The following is a 17,660-nucleotide window of genomic DNA, read 5'->3' as shown; positions in this document are numbered from 1 at the left end:
TGTTGAAAACCTATTGAATGAAGACTCCAGAAGAAGCCTGTCCATGGTATTGAAGGATAAATGTAAGCTGGTTAGGTTTTTCCTTGGTGATTGGCTATCTGAGATTTTTGATTGTGGCAGCTCTTAAGAGACATGGCTAGCCATGACCCACTACTCTGCTATTGCATTAAAGGGGCAAGGGGTAAAAGGTCATGGATCTGATATACCACCTTTCTTTTATACAACCACAGCAGTTTACATTTATTATATATAGGTACTTTCTCTGTCCCTGGTGGGTTCACAATCTAAGGGACGGGGGGAGAGGGGGTTGGGAGGAGGAATTTGTACCATTAGTTGATTCTGTAAGAATTTTGTATGTAACAGTGAACTACAGACTGGAATTTACAGTCCAAATGTCCTCGGTAGTAAGGGGCTATTTTCCACTCTAACAAATCTGGTGTATTAGACACCAACAGAGTGAGCCCCAGAATTGCAGCAGCTCATAACCAGATAGTGCCACTGAAAATCCATGAAGATAGTTGCTTCATTATGGGGCCTTTTACAAAGTGGTGGTAAAGGCTTACCACACACTAACCCGGAACTACCACCATCCCAAGGTGTGGAGGAGTAGCCTAGTGGTTAGTGCAGCAGACTTTGATCCTGGGGAACTGGGTTCAATTGCTATTGCAGCTCCTTGTGACTCTGGGCAAGTCACTTAACCCTCCATTGCCCAGGTACAAATAAGTACCTGTATATACAATGTAAACCACTTTAAATGTAGTTGCAAAAACCACAGAAAGATGGTACATCAAGGCCCATTTCCATTTCCCTTTCCCTTCCCAATGCAACCACCTGTGGTAATTCCACCTCAAGCGTGCACAGGGCCCTTTCTCCTGCAGCTTAGTAAAAGGATCCCTATCTGCTTAGTGTGGGTCAGTACATGGGCAGAGTCAGGTGTAGAAATATGAGCACAAGTTATGCGCTATGGAATGGGTTAAAAGGCCAAAGATTGATAAGTCTGTATGACTCTGGAATCTATCAGAGATTGATGAGCCTGCATGATCTCTGGTATTTATGTTACCCTTACGAGCAAGAGAGGCCTTGGAAAAGAGGATAGTGTAAACAGCAGAAGAATGTTGCCCAAGCAGCCTAAGAGAACCAGATGCTGGGAATCAGATAATAATCTGTGAGAAGGACAGTTTGCAGAAAAAGAGTCTTGTAAATCATTGTCTGAAACAAATGATATAAGCAGTTGAATTAGAATAATATTTCGGAGATGCAGACAGAAAACATCTTGTTATGTAACTGTGTTGATCTCTCATGAGAAACTATTGTATTTGTATTGGTAAGTGAATAAAAGGTACTTTCTCATATTCTTGTAGCTTTGGTTTCTTTTACCCCTCCTAGTTGAGAATGGCTGGTTCATGCTAATTTGGGAAGGGATACAAGCAGCCTAAAAACACAGGGTGAAACCAAGAGATACCTTTTATACTGTCAATATTCAGTGGTGGCACCCAGATAGCCATATGGATAACTTAGGACAGCAGAAAGGCTGTCCTAAGTTAAGTGGGCAGCTAATCTGGTACCGCTATTGAATACTCTCGCTTCTTGGGTAATTCACAGCAGGCATCCGACTGCCCAGATATTGAATGCCAGTACCTGGATAGGTGCCAGCACCGATTATCCAGAAAAATATAATAATTCGTGAAGATCACCATTATAGCAAACAAAAATGATCAATTAAATAGCTGATTGTAATGAATTTCTGAAATTTTTAATAAAAGGAAGGGCCCTCATATATAAAGGTTAAGCCATCAATGCAGTCTAAACACAGGACCGTGCTGTGTCCTGCAAAGCAGCCTTTACATAGCCAGCATAGTGTGATGGTTTCCAAACTCTTGAAGCAGCAACGAAACTTGCTGGGGATGGTGCTGGTGTGAGTAGTTCAGTGTTGGATGGACAGAGTGGCTATGTTTTAAACCCAGAATGGACACATTTGGACAGTGAAGACATTCTTCAAACTCACCTGTTCAAGAAGGCATAGCCCACAGTATCTGACATAAGCACAGAATAATGAAATGTGGCATTTTAATCAGGAAACGGACAGTTTTCAACCCCGACGCATGATCACACCCTAACATTTTGCCTGTATCACCCCAACCTATTTACCAATACTTCTTTACTGTATTTGTCACTGTAATAGTACCCCTATACTGTATTTGTTCACACCAGAGTCTGTAACCACCTCTCCGGAACTATGTAAGCCACTGTGAGCCTACTAAGTGCGAAAAAGTGGGATACAAATGTAATAAATAAATAAGTAAATAACAATTCTTAAAGATACGTGCTTCCTGTTTTTTTGATGTTTGTGAAGAATTTGGCTGCAAATTGCACATTTGGTGATGGTGTGAACATAATTGTGCACAATTATATACCTACTGGCATTTGAAAGATGTCCCATGATTACAGTTGATAATCTGATTTTAACCTTTTGCTGACCTATGCCAGTCCTATACATGGACTCCACTGATGGCTTAACCCCAGAGGCATAGTTAGGTGGGTCACTAGGGGAGCTATGCTTTTGCTTCACCCTTACATATGAGGGCTCTCCCTTTTATTAAAAATGTCAGAAATTGATAACCAACAGCTATTTAATTGGTAATAGTGTTTTAGAACTTTTCAGGATTTATATTTTTTTCTGAGTAGGGGCTGAACTCACCTTTAATCTTCTTGATTAGGGAGTATACACTTTCTTGTTTGTGGGTTAGCACTGAATATCCAGGCTTAGGGGTTATATGATTGAGGTCTACAAAATCCTGAGTGGTGTGGAATGGGTGGAGGTGAATCGATTTTTCACTCATTCAAAAAGTACAAAGACCAGGGGAAACTCAATGAAATTATATGGAAATTCTTTTTAAAACAAATAGGAGGAAATGTTCTTTTCACTCAGGTGCCCTTTTACAAAGGTTCACTGAAAAATGGCCTGCGGTAGTGTAGACGTGTGTTTTGGGCACGCGCAGAATCATTTTTCAGCGCACCTATAAAAATGCCTTTTTTAATTTTTGCAGAAAATGGACGTGCGGCAAAATGAAAATTGCTGCGCGTCCATTTTAGGTCTGAGACCTTACCGCCAGCCATTGACCTAGCGTTAAGGTCGCACATGGTAACTGGACAATAATGGTCTACATGTGTAGAATGATGATTACTGCCCGATTAATGCCCGTGTGCCAGAAAATAAAAATAATTTCCGGCGCACCTAGGGTCATGCGGTAGCCGGGTGGTAACTCAAAATTGATGCATGTTGGGAGCACCTAGGCGCCTATATGGCTTAATAAAAGGGCCCCTCAAAGAAGAGTTACACTCTGGAACTCGTTACTGGAGGATGTGGTAATGGCAGTTAGTGTATCTGGGTTTAAAAAAGGTTTGGACAAGTTCCTGGAGGAAAAGTCCATAGTCTGTTATTGAGATGAACATGGGAGAAGCCACTGCTTGCCCTGGGATTGGTAGCATGGAATGTTGGTACTAATTAGGTTTCTGCCAGGAACTTGTGACTTGGATTTGCCACTGCTGAAAGCAGGATACTGGGCTAGATGGACCATTGGTCTGACCCAGTATGGCTATTCTTATGTTTTTAGGCACAATTAAGTCAGCAGTAGTCAGCATTTAACGAAAAAATACTGTACACTGCCGGCTAAATATTACATCCCTAATTAAGCATATAGGACTAGATTCTAAATATCACACCTAAACAAATCGGTGCTGAACCAAAATACGCCCAGGTGTGTTCTATAAAGTACACCTAAATGTAGGCATACTTTTTAGAATAAGCCTAAATTTCCACGCAGTTTATAGAATACACTGAGCGCCCATCCGCATGACTAAATTTAGACACGGGCAGTTACGCCAAGTAAAACTTGGTATAAATGCCAACTCCTATATGAAGTGCAGACTGGGTGTACTCTATAACAATGTGCATAGATTTTAGAAATGCCCATGACCCGCCCATTCCATGCCCATGGTCACACCCCTTTTCTATTATGCAACTTTAAATTTACACGCATCACATATGCTTAGACAGTTCTGTGTGTAAATTCTAATTAATGCCAATTACTGTCAATAATTGCTTGTTAAGTACTACTACTACAAATCATTTCTATAGCGCTACCAGTCGTACACAGCACTTCACAATTGAACATGAAGAGAGACAGTCCCTGATCAAAAGAGCTTACAATCTAAATCAGGACAGACAGGACAAATAAGGGATAAGGGTAGGACAGACAGATAGGACACATAGGGAGAAGGGACTATTGAAAAGAGGAAGACAAGATAAAGGTTATGAGCAGGTGACAAGTTAGGAATCAAAAGCAGCATCAAACAAGTAGGCCTTAAGCCCGGTTTTGAAGGTGGCCAGGGATGGAGCTTGACGTAATGGCTCAGGAAGTCTATTCCAGGCATAAGGTGCGGCGAGATAAAAGGAACGGAGTCTGGAGTTAGCGATGGAGGAGAAGGGTGCAATTAGGAGAGATTTGCCTAGTGAACGGAAGTGGCAATTATCAGCACTGATTGGCTTATTAAATAATTTAGTTGTGACTGGATTTGTGTGTGTAACTTAAGTTGTGCTATATGGAATCTGGGGGATAACTCTCATTAACACACATTCAGCATGCATTAACACATTATCCGAGGTTAGTAAGTGAGACCTACAGTTTGTAAATTTATCAAGAGTCTACTTTTTTCTGTATTTTATCACATTTTTTTCACACATGACATGCCAATAACTTGCACACTGGGATATTAAGCTTTCAACTTTCTAATGACAATAATTACTTTCACATTCTTTACATAAACAAAAAGGACTTTGAAGTTCTATATAATCTAGCACAAAAATTGTGATATTTCCCCATTAGGGGATGTAAGAGCCGCCAAAACAAGCCTGCGGGTGCCAATAACCCACCTGACATAGGCACACGACTGGAAAAGGGTGGGCCCATCCTTCTGTTTAATGCTCATTTCCCCTCATTTCCACAGGAAGTAGTTGGAATGGAAAAAAACGCTTTCCTTAAAAGACCCAAACAATCAAAAGGTCTATTCCTTAGCAAAAAAAAACTTGAATGCACATTCTACTACATTATTTGGGACTCATTTGCAGTGGCATGCTCTATTCAGCTTTCTGATGACTGAAAGAACAGGATGTTATGATTTGTTTAACACTTAAAGTGAGTGTTGAACACAAGGTGGATGGTGCCCTTTACATGTCATCTTTAATAACTTATTCTTATGAGTACTTAATTTTGCCTTGGGGAAACCTCTACAGGCAAAATGTTGTGATGTGTTGCTAAAGACAACGCATCTTAAGTTGTGCTGCCTGGGTTGTATAGTACACAAAGGTGCTTAAACACAAACTTTTACCCATTGACACAAACCCTTTAGTGCATCTGTCCCTACAAAACAAATCAGCAAAAGCAAACAGAGAAATGCCGGCAACATAGTTGAAAATGATTGCTTGCATGAATAGTCCAGTATTTTCATATTGGACTAAGGGGCCCTTTCAAAAAAGCACGGTAGGCTTGATGTGCATGCAGCATGTACCAAAATGAGACTACTGCCAGGCTAGCTTGCTCCCCTGGCAGTAATTTCAGATTTGGCGCATGCCCATTCAGCCAGGACAAATTATTTTTTATTACCTACCATGTGTGGCTTTTCCAGCATTAATTGGCAATTGGTGTGTGCCAACCGGTCACCATGCATGTAGCGTGTGAGCCCTTACCGCTAGATCAATGGGTGGTATTAAGGGCTCAGGACATAATGTGCACGTGCTGGTTTCAATTTTACCAAAGGACCTTTTCCCGGCCCATTGAAAAAAAAAGCCCTTTTTCCCAGATGCGGTAAAAACTGGCCCAGTGCGTGCCAAAAACACACACCATACTACCGCAGGCCACTTTTTGCCATGGCTTAGTAAAAGAACCCCTAAATTCTATAAATGGTGCTCAATTTTGGCCACCAAAAAAAATGAACACTAAGCGCTGTTCTATAAATGACATTTAAAGTTTGCAACTGTTTATATAATAGTGCCTTGTACCGGGATCCGCTCCCAGTTGTAGACACGAGGATTTACACCAACTGAAACCTGGTGTAAATCCTTGCACCTAAATTAGGTGCAGATCTGCCTGTGTGTAAATTCTAGGAACACCCCTGACCAGCCCATGTCCCTCCCACAGCCACACCCCTTGTTTGGATCCACATGTAAAAATTTACACACTCATTTTTATAGAATATTGACTACAAAGATGTGCACGTAAATTCAAAGTGATGCCAATTATTGCCAATAATTGATTACTGGCACCCAATTATTGGTGAAAATTGGCTCATTCAATTAAATTGCACACACAAACTAGGCAAGAGTCCAAATTTGCACACATAAGTTTAAGCACCATATATAAAATTAGGGAGATTTTGTGTTCATATAAGTAACTGTGTAGATTCAATTCAACTAAAAAAACATGTAGCCCTATAACTCCCAGGGGTCCTGAGGGGGGGGGGGGAATTGTAAAGGTCCTTTGCAAGAAGAAATGATGGACCTTCAAGACCCTACTGATAAACGTGGAGGGGCATAATCGAACGGAAACGCCTATCTCCATGGGCGTTTATCTCCGAGAACGGGTCCGTGAAGGAGAGGGCCGAACCGAATTTTCGAAAACATGGACGTTTTTTAGCTGGGCGTTTGTTTTTTTTAGCGATAATGGAAACTAAAAACGCCCAGCTCAAAAACGTCCTAATCCGAGCCATTTGGTCGTGGGAGGGGCCAGGATTGGTAGTACACTGGCCCCCCTGATATGCCAGGACACCAACTGGGCACCCTAGATCAGTGCGGTGGACTTCAGAAAAAGCTCCCACATGCATAGCTCCCTTACCACGGGTGCTGAGCTCCCAACCTCCCTCCCCCCAAACCCACTACCCACAAATGTACAATACTACCATAGCTCTTAGGGGTGAAGGGGGCACCTACATGTGGGTACAGTGGGTTTTGGAGGCCTCCCATTTACCTGCACAAGTGTTGCAGGTGGGGGGGGGGATGGGCCTGGGGCCACCTGGCTGAAGTGCACTGCGGTACCCACTAAAAGTGCTCCAGAGACCTGCATACACGCAGGCCTCTAGGACTGGTTGCTGCTATATAACATTGGCACACCAGTTGACACCTGAAGACTAATCTCTCCGAAAACGTCCTTTATTGGAATAACCGCCTTTACTCACAGTTAACTGCAGATCAGAGGTTGTGCCCCACTGGCAACGAGTCTCCCTGGTACTGAGATTAGCAGTAGGTCAGAGCTGGCAGAATGCTGTACAATGCCCTCTTTTAGCCACATTCAAGGGAAGAACTAAGTTGTCTAACGTGACTAACACAGAAAAGGGAACTAAAACTGGCTTACAAAAATGGCCACTACCTCATGGACTACAACAGGAAACACAACAGGGCACACTCTGACCCAGTAGGCAGGAGGAAAAGCACCATGGGAGAAGAGCCTACCAACTACCAACATCGTGAGACTGTAACACAAGCTAATGAAATCACGGAGCCCAATACCCTACACCCACCACAATGCAGTGCTGATGTGACCCTGTACTGCACCCGAGAGCCTACATCTGACCCAGGGAAAGGCTGTGAGAGGATCGAACACATTCTGCTGTCATGGAGGTGGGTACGGCATTTGAGGCTGGCATACAGGCTGGGAAAAAAGTTTTTAAAGTGGAGTTTTTTTGGTGGGAGGGGGTTAGTGACCACTGGGGGAGTCCGGGGAGGTCATCCCCGATTCCCTCCAGTGGTCATCTGGGCAGTTGGAGTACTGTTTTGGGACTTGTTCGTGAAAAAAATGGGTAAAAAAAAAAGTGACCCAAAATCGCGGTAAAAACGCGTTTTTTTTCGATTATCCGCTAAAGACGCCCATCTCTCCTCGGCTGATAACCACGCCCCAGTTCCGCCTCCACCATGCCTCCGACACGCCCCCGTCAACTTTATTCATTCCCGCGACGGAGTGCAGTTGGAAACGCCCAAAATCGGCTTTCGATTATACCGATTTGGGCGCCTTTGCGAGACAAACGTCTATCTCCCGATTTAGGTCACACTATAGGCGTTTTTCTCTTTCGAAAATAAGCTGGATATTGGACTTCAGAGCTCAGCATTCAAATTATGAGACCAATAAAGTTATATCTTCCCAAGAGTTTCTTTATTTTATGAGTTCATTCAAGGACATTTCTTGAGTGAGCATTATTCAAGTGTATCCATTGTTTCTTGTTTTAATTACATAGATAAAGACATTGTACCAGATACATGTAAAAGGGCCTTTAGAAGTTTTTAATAAAATTGTACTGCCCCCACTAAAGGGAATATTGAGAGCTGTAAAAATAGAGTTGACTAAACAAATTTTGCTACTGTAGATTCCTCCCCCCCCCCCCCCCCCCCCCCAATGAGTGAATACAATGAATGATGTTGTGAAAGGATGCTGGTAAAAGTTTCACAAGCAGATTCTAGTTAGAAAGATTAAGCGTGAGAAATGGAGATGGTCTCTCAAGGAGGTAGAGGCACATGAGTGGGGGAGACTGCACTAAAGTGTCTGTGGTGGTATTATTAGGAAAGGAATAGAAAACAAAAATGAGGATATTATAATGTGCAACCGTACCTCGAATATTGTGTGCAATTCTAGTCACCGCATCTCAAAAAAGATATAGTTGAATTAGAAAAGATACAGAGAAGGGTGCCGAAAATGATAAAGAGGATGGGATGACTTCCCTATGAGGAAAGGCTAAAGTGGATAGGGCTCTTCAGCTTGAAGAAAAGACGCATCACGTTCAAAATATGTACCCTAATTCCATAAGCGTAGTTTGGGGGGGTGAGGGGGAGCAATGCCCCCCCAAACAAGATGACCCTACTGAAACTTAATTGGATACACATAACCCACCATTAGCTTGAAGCTTCTCTTCTCCCGGCCGCTGCTATAGCAGCCTGTAGGCACCGCGATTTTCCGTGCTCTTCCCTGCCTCTCACTCACTTCCTCCCCCTCCTTCCTCCTTGGCAAAACGTAATGAAGACGTGCGCAGGGTCATACTCCGTCTGCGTACGCCACTGCCGGCTTCCCTCCTTCTTTGTCCCTCACCCGCCTTAATGTAAGTTTCTGTTTCCGGAGAAAGGAGGGAAGCCGGCAGCGGTGCGCGCAGGAGCATGGCCCCGCGCACGTTTTCATTTTGTTTTGTAGCAGCATCGCGTCGGGTGTAGGATGGAGTGAGCGAGAGGCAGGGAAGGGCAGGGTAAAGCACAGAAAGGAGGGAAGCAGGCAGCAGCGCGCGCAGGAGCATGGCCCTGCGCACGTTTTCATTTTGTTTTGTAGCAGTGTCGCGGTGTGGGGAGTGAAGGGCAGGGTAAAGCATGGAAGCTGGTTCCTCCAGGCTGCCACAGCAGCAACCAGGAGGAGTAGTTTGGTTCCTATGTCCCTAACCTGGTGGGGTGGGGAGCTAGACAGAGTGAGCAAGAGGACAGGTGAGGTAGGGGAGATGAGATCCTGGATGGCTGCATCAGGGAAGGGGAATGAGGGAGGACATTCTACATGGAAGGGAGAGACACTGGATGGAATGGGGAAAGCCTGGAGAGACAGTGAAGTGAAGAGGATAGAGAGGGGGGAGACAGTGAATAAAAGGGGGAGGCAATGGAAGGAGGATAGAGAGAGGGGGAGATACTGGATGAAAAGGAATGAGAGAGATGAGATATAGCTGGAGGTAAGGGGGTGGAGACACTGGATGGAAAGGAATTAGAGAGATGGGAGATGCTGCAAAAGGGAGAGAGAAAAATGGAAGATGCTCGATGGAGGGGTGAGGCGGAGAGGGTCAAAGGAGGGATGAAGGGGAGATGCTGGATGGAAAGGAATGATAGAGAGAGGGAGATGCTGAATGGAAGGAGGAAGAGAACACGATGGAAAGGAATAAGAGAGATGGGAGATGCTGCGAAGAGGGAGAGAGGGGGGAAAACTGGATAGAAGGGGGAAGGGGATGGAAAGAAACAGGATGGAATAGGGAGGAGAGAGGATGGAAGAAGAAGAGGACAGTTAGTGAAAGTCAGGGGAATATGTGGAAGGGGGCAGAGGTGAGGGAAAGAGATGGAAACTTTTAGGTAGATGCAGTAACAAGAGGGAAATTGAAGGCTGGTTAGTAATAATGAAATCTGGACAGAAAGGCAGAAAAATAAATGGAAGAAACTGGAAGAAAAAGATGAATGCTGGATTTGGATGTAATGAAGAAAGTGAAGAAGACAGGAGAGAGAGAAATGACAGATGGAAAAGGAAATCCTGGCAAGAGTTAGCAGAAACCAGAGACTGGAATCAACACAATTAGAAACATTAAACGACCAGACCACACAGGTAGAAAAAAAATATTTTAAATTTAAAAACTAGCATATTACAAACAATGCAAAGTGGAAATAAGGTAATAGTTTTCTATTGGACTAAATGAATACATCTTTCAGTTAGCTTTCAAAAGCCTAAACCACCTTCTTCTGGTTCGGACAGTATACCATGCTTAGGGGTCCCTCTACTAAGGTACGCTAATAGATTCAGCACACGCTAATGATTAGCATGTGCTAATTGCAAAGAAGCCCATAGATATAAAATAGTCATCTTATCCGTGTGCTAAATCCATTAGCACACCTAAGTAAATGAAACCCTTAATTTGTAATGTATATAGAATGTCAGGTTTTGAAATTTACATCTGCTGTCTTTATATTTTGCACAGTATGAGGGAACACATTACTGTTTTTCTGGTGTATTGAGTAGAAAGTCTGGCTGCTTGGGAGTTCAGTTTAATTTGTGTCCACATATTTCTGTTTTTACTCTGTAGTTACATATTCTATATTTGGTGAGGGTTGATCTGCATTCTGTGTGTGTGTGGAAGAGACCAGGTATTCTGCTGGCACTGAATGCCTATGCAGGATCAATATGTACTAATCTGGCCTGTTTAGTTTTCCAGTAGATGTACTGGTGTTATGTGAATGTGAGAGGAGGCATAATATTCCCATGGTGCTGACTTATTTCAGTAAAAAACAAAACAAAATTATATATATATATATATATAATATATTTGCTGCATTTGTATCCCACATATATATATTTATGATGGCTTCATATTCAGTGTTTTAGGCTTGTGTGTGTTTTGAATAACCATAATTAATATGTATAAGATGTGTGTATGTAAATGATATGCTAATGTGCCACGCCCCACCCTTTGCCCCCCCCCCAAATGAAACAGTCAAACTACGCCCATGCCTAATTCACAAAATCATTCACAGAGATGCCCCAGCCTACGTGTCAGACCTGATAGACTTACCACCCAGGAATGCTAAAAAATCATCCCGCACATTCCTCAATCTTCACTTCCCCAACTGTAAAGGTCTAAAATACAAACTAACGCATGTGTCAACCTTTTCCTACTTGAGCACACAATTCTGGAACGAGCTGCCATGCAGCATGAAAACGATCTATGAACAAACTAACTTCCGCAAACTACTGAAGACTCATCTCTTTAACAAGGCATACCACAAAGATCAACAAATGTGAATCCCTACACATATATCCAGAATTGTCTAACAACATTTGCTTGTTACTCTACTATCATGTTTCATCACTATCATAGTACCCAAGATCCTTATGTTATACTAAATGTATATTCTCCTATACATTTCCATTATTCATGGTGTATTGTAAGCCAAATTGAGCCTGCAAAGAGGTGGGGAAATGTGGGATACAAATGCAATAAATAAATAAATAAATAAAATATGATAGAGGTCTATAAAATAATAAGTGGAATGGATTGGGTAGACTTGAATCACTTGTTTACTCTTTCGAAAAATACTAGGACTAAGGGGCACGCAATGAAGCTACAAAGTAGTACATTTTAAATGAATCAAAGAAAGTATTTCTTCACTCAACGTGTAATTAAACTCTGGAATTCATTGCCAGAAACTGCAGTAAAAGCAGTTAGCTTAGCAGGGTTTAAAAAAGGTTTGGATAGCTTCCTAAAAGAAAAGTCCATAAGCCATTATTAAAATGACTTGGGGCAAATCCACTGCTTATTTCTAGGATAAGCAGCATAAAATGTATTGTAAATGTACTTGGATTGGCCACTATTGGAAACAGGATGCTGGGCTTGATGGATCTTCAGTCTGTCCCAGTATGGCAATACTTATGTAGATCTGAAGTCTGGTGGTTATTTGAGAACATACCAAAATCATTGATAGCCAAATTATTTTATGGTTGGCAGTAACCACAGGATTTCTGTTACATTGCTGCTGACCATCACATGACCAACAGGAACATGCTGGGCCTGGGGGCTAGGCCTAACTGGGAGCCATGTGTTAAAAATACCTGCATATATTTCTAGAACATTGTAAATATTGTTCTGTTTAATATGTTGCATTATTTTGGTGCACTGTTTGTTTTTTTTGGCACATAGTTCCCTGGCAGTATTCAGTATGTATATGACCATCAGTAACAGAGTTACAGGGGGTGAGGAGCAGGCCCCATCTCAATTATTTTAACTTGCCCACCATGCCACATCCCACTACATCCTAGCCCCACCCCAGTCTTATCCTAATTTAGCCAGCCCAAACATCTGAGACACCAACTGCCTATGAAACTGGAACATCCAGGTCAGGATATTCACAATTGTGGAGCTTTCTGTAAAATACACAGAGGGATGCTGACAAATCTGCCAGCATGTACAGGGAAAGCAGCAACTCAGAAAGTCTATATGTCTATCCTGGCCCACATAGAGGTGTTTGCATGCTGTAGAATCAAGCCAGCTTTTATGGCATATCATTCCCTGGAGTACATTCACCCCCAGATTCTATAAATGTTATAGAAAATAGCATGCTAATCTAAGATGCGTGCACAACTGAATTGGCTAATAAACCAATTAGCGCCAATAATTGAGCGCTAAGAATCAATTATTGGTGTGAATTGGCAACAATCTGGATTTACACATGCATCTTGCTCAGTGCTATTCTACAAAGATCAGAGCACAAATGTTATAGCGTGCAACTCAAAAGGGGGCCAAAAGGGGGCATGGCCATGGGAGGGGCATAGGCAGGTCAGGGGTGTTCACTAAAGATGCGCATGGTGTTACTAAATACCAACGATCTGCGCCTTACGCATCAGTATTGACATAGGTGTTATCCTCCACCTCAATTATTTAACTTGCCCCATCCCAATCCTGCTTTAGCCTCCCAAAAATATCCAAGTCATCGATCACCTATGAATTGGACCATCCAGACCAGAATAATCACAGATCTGCCAGTACTTTACAAAAGGCTCTAATGAATACAGAGCATTCTATAAAATACATAGAAGGGTATTGGCAAATACCGATTGGCCAATTCATTGTTTTCTGATCTGCAAATGCCATAGCCCACGGATCCAATCAATTCTCCTCTGTATATAGGAAACTAGTTTTGAAGTTAGAATATGTACTTTCTCACTGAATTACAAAAATGTTTTTAATCAAGTCTGAAATGTGCTTATTCTAATATAAATTTGCAGGTATCTGATATGTTATGGTTAAAATGGAGTAATCTGTGTTGCAAACTGTAAGCAAGGTTCTAATCTTTTATTTCTCTGCTCGCTGAGCTGCACGTTACAAAATGATCGTATCTGTCAAAACCTAGCAAAAAGAAAACAAGAGACCCTACAATCTTAATGTCTAAACTGACTGCTGATTAGCAGAAATTAAATGCTTGAGAATTTCTCTTCTTTTTTTGATCTCTGAGATGTCTCGATGACTTTTGGGTTTTTTTCCCCCCCATAATTGTACAAGCTTTTCCACATAGCATTTAAGAATCAATTATATAGCAATTAATGCAATTAACTCTAATACTCCATTAAAAGTCAGTAGGAGGGCTATTCAAGTCAAAAGAAAAGAAGGGTATATCATGAAGGTGTTATTAACCTATGCAGAACTTTACTATACATTTTTCTTTTCTTCACAATAAGTATACTGTGGCTATGAAAGCTGTCAACATAATTTATTGGGAACAATAGCACATCACTTCTTTCATTATGAAAAAATAATTTTTAATTCAACATACAGCAGAGTTCCATGAATAAAATGGACACTTGGCTGGTTTTCTTTTCTGTCTTTAGTGAGATTTTTTTTTATAGAGATTTTAGCACTAGCAAGTGGCCACTCAATTACATTCTATGATCATACAGTTCCACCTTTTCATGCCAAGTGAAAATAGCCAGGGTCTCATTTTTGTTTTTCTTCAGAAGGTTTGGGAGTAGTGTGATCACTTTTGTTTGTCTATATCACAGACTGGTTTTGCAGCTGCTCATGCACGTTTTAGGGATGTGTATTGCAAAACTTTTCAGTGTGGTTCAACCACACATTTGGTTCATCTTCAAAGTCCAAATTATGCAATCATTCAGGTCTGTTAAAGTCCATGGGGCAATCAATTTTACATTTAAACACTGGGGATTTGCATCTATTTTTAAACAAACTTTTTAAAAACTTACTGGCAGAGGCAACAGCATGCCAAGGCCTCAAGAACACCATGAAGACCTTATAGGAACAAAAGATGGGCAAAAGGCACTAACTGTGCATGAAGACTCAAAGCAATTTTCAGGGTGCACAAAGAGTGGAATAAAGATCCTAAGGTACAAAGATAGGGACTGTGAGGGGGTTTATTCCTTAAGAATAGTCCCTCAGTTAGTCTGAACCACCTTAAAACCCCTAATCTTGGTCAGAGAGGAAGTGAGACATGAAGGGTGAAGCCAAAAGGACAAGAACCAGGAACTATAAAAGGCAGGGACAGAGTGGGGTTAAGGAGGCCCAGAGAAGGAAAATGTGAAGCACCAGCATATGCCTTTACAACATGTGTCTAGCTACTGTAACCTGGCTGAGGTAAGCCAACTTTTGATTTGAAGACTTATAAGCCTTGTTTTGAGATTTGGCTACAGCCAGACCTGGAAACCCAGGAGAAAGAGAGAGAGAGAAAGAGAGAGAGAGAGAGAGAGAGAGAGAGAGAGAAAGAGAGAGAGAGAGAGAGAGAGAGACTGTGTTTTGGGTGTGGCAATCACAAGCCACAGACTGTGTTTTTGGCCCTGTCAGCCACAGGCCCTGGTTAAGACTTTGTTTTCTGAATTATAAAGACTTTTTACCTTTTGTTCCTGGCCCTGTGAAGTAACAGGCCTCAGGATTAAGTTAATAAGGCACTTATTTCATTTTACAACCTTGTCTGGCAGTGTTATTTGAAGGCCTATCCTCAACTCTTGCTCACAGTATCACAGGGACAAAGCTACACCTACATTCATAGTAAGTCCCCAAGGCACTAGAAGAGGATTAAAATGTTGGCTGAAAGACCCCAAAGCACAGAAAGCAAGGAAAAGCAATGTAATCATTGATAGGAAGACCTTAAAGCATCAGGAGAGGTATAAAATGGCACCAATATTAACGAGAATAACTCAGGCAATGAGAATGAAATGTTTGGGCAACAGTATTCAGTGAGTAAGGGGATTATACCCCAAAGATTTAGCCATTGGGGTTCTGTGGGCAGGTCAGTATTAGAAATAATATTGATACCCAATCCCCCTGATATTCAACTGGTGGCAGTCAGCGTATTTTAAACGTTTACCGTCACCAGCTAGATAAACCCACAATATTCAGTGCCAGCCAGGCCATGTCCGGGCACTGGCACTGAATATTGGAGGATACATTAGATGGGGATGACCAGTGGCGTAGCAAGGGTGGGACGGTGGGGGCGGTCCGCCCGGGTGTCAGCGGGTGGGGGGTTGCTCCGCTTCCGCTGCTCCCACCGTGTCCTCTCTTTAAAAAAAAAATCAAAGCGCCGGAGTGGCAGGCAGCGCCTCCCGTCTGCCCTACTTCTAAAAATCTCTTCAACGTCGTCGTCGGGCCTTCCCACATTCAGTCCCGCCCACCTCTAAGGTAACTTCCTATTACCGCGAGGGCGGCGGGACTGAATGTGGGAAGGCCCGACGACGACGTTGAAGAGATTTTTAGTAGCAGGGCAGACGGGAGGCGCTGCCTGCCACTCCGGCGCTTTGATTTTTTTTTTAAAGAGAGGACAGGGTGGGAGCAGGTGAACGGAGGTGCCTGGTAGGTGTGTCAGGTCGGGTCGGGTCGGGTGGGAGGGGGGGACTCAGATTGGGGAGGGGTGGGGGAGCTCAGAGGGGAGAAGGGGATTGGGGAGGGGTAGGGGTGCTCAAAGGGGATTGGGGAGGGGTGGGGGAGCTCAGAGGGGAGAAGGGGATTGGGGAGGGATGGGGGAGCTCAGAGGGGAGAAGGGGATTGGGGAGCTCAGATGGGTGATCAAAGGGGATTGGGGAGGGGTGCGGAGCTCAGAGGGGAGAAGGGGATTGGGGAGGAGTGGGGGAGCTCAGATGGGTGCTCAAAGGGGATTGGGAGGGGTGGGGAGCTCAGAGGGGACAAAGGGATTGGGGAGGGGTGGGGGAGCTCAGATGGGTGCTCAGAGGGGAGAAGGGGATTGGGGAGGGTGGGGGAGCTCAGATGGGTACTCAGAGAGGAGAAGGGGACTGGGGAGGGGAGTGCTCAGATGGGAGAAGGGGTCTGAAGCTGGAACTGGGGTCTGACAAGGGGCAGGGGCTGAAACTGTGGGGACTAGGGGCTTTAAAGGGGACAGGGAGAACTGGCTGTGGCTGAAGCTCGGGACTGGTGAGAGAAAAGAGCTGGGGTTGAAACTAGGGGCTGAAAAGGGGACAGGGAGAAGTGGCTGGGGGCTGAAGCTTGGGACTGATGGGAGAAAAGGGCTGGGACTGGTGGGATAGTGGGGCTGAAAAGGGGGGCAGGTGGGAGAAGTGGGCTGAGGCTGGAACTAGGGGCAGGTGGAATATGGGGGCTGGAACTGGGGGCTGAAAAGAGGGGGCAGAGAGAGAGGGGACAGACCCTGGATGGAAGGGGGGAGTGTAAGGGAGGGCAGACCCTGGATGGATGGGAGAGGGAGGGCAGACGGATTGAAGGGGCAGAGAGAAAGGGCAGATGGTGGGTGGAAGGGGGAGAGAGAAAGAGGGCAGACTGGGGCAAATAGTGGATGGAAGGGGCAGAGATAGAGGGCAGATGTGGATGGAAGGAAGAGAGAGAGGGCAGATGTTGATGGAAGGGGGAGAGAGAGATGGCAGACTGGGGCAGATGGTGGATGAAAGGGGCAGATGTGGATGGAAGGAGCAGAGAGAGAGGGCAGACAGTGGATGGAAGGGACATTAGAGAGGGCAGACACTGGATGGCAGAGAGAGAGCGAAGACAGATGCTGGATGGAAGGAAGACAGTGAAAAGAAGATGAGGAAAGCAGAAACCAGAGACAACAAACTGTAAATATATATTTTTATTATTTTGCTTTAGGATATAGTATTGTAGCCGTGTTTAATAAATGTTTATAAATAGAACATGTAAATAAGGTAATCTTTTTATTGGACTAATTTTAATACATTTTGACTTAACTTTCAGAGAACAAAACCCCCTTCCTCAGGTCAGGATAGGATACTGTAACAGCACTATACTGTATTGACCTGAGGAAGGAGATTTTGGCCTCTGGAAGCTAAATGTATTAGTCCAATAAAATGGTATTATTTTATTTTCTGTATTTGTTTTATTTCTATTTATTAATTTGTAAAGTG

The sequence above is a fragment of the Microcaecilia unicolor genome, chromosome 3 (genome assembly GCF_901765095.1).
Source record: "Microcaecilia unicolor chromosome 3, aMicUni1.1, whole genome shotgun sequence".
Classification (NCBI taxonomy): Eukaryota; Metazoa; Chordata; class Amphibia; order Gymnophiona; family Siphonopidae; genus Microcaecilia; species Microcaecilia unicolor.
This window is presented reverse-complemented; position numbering follows the sequence as displayed.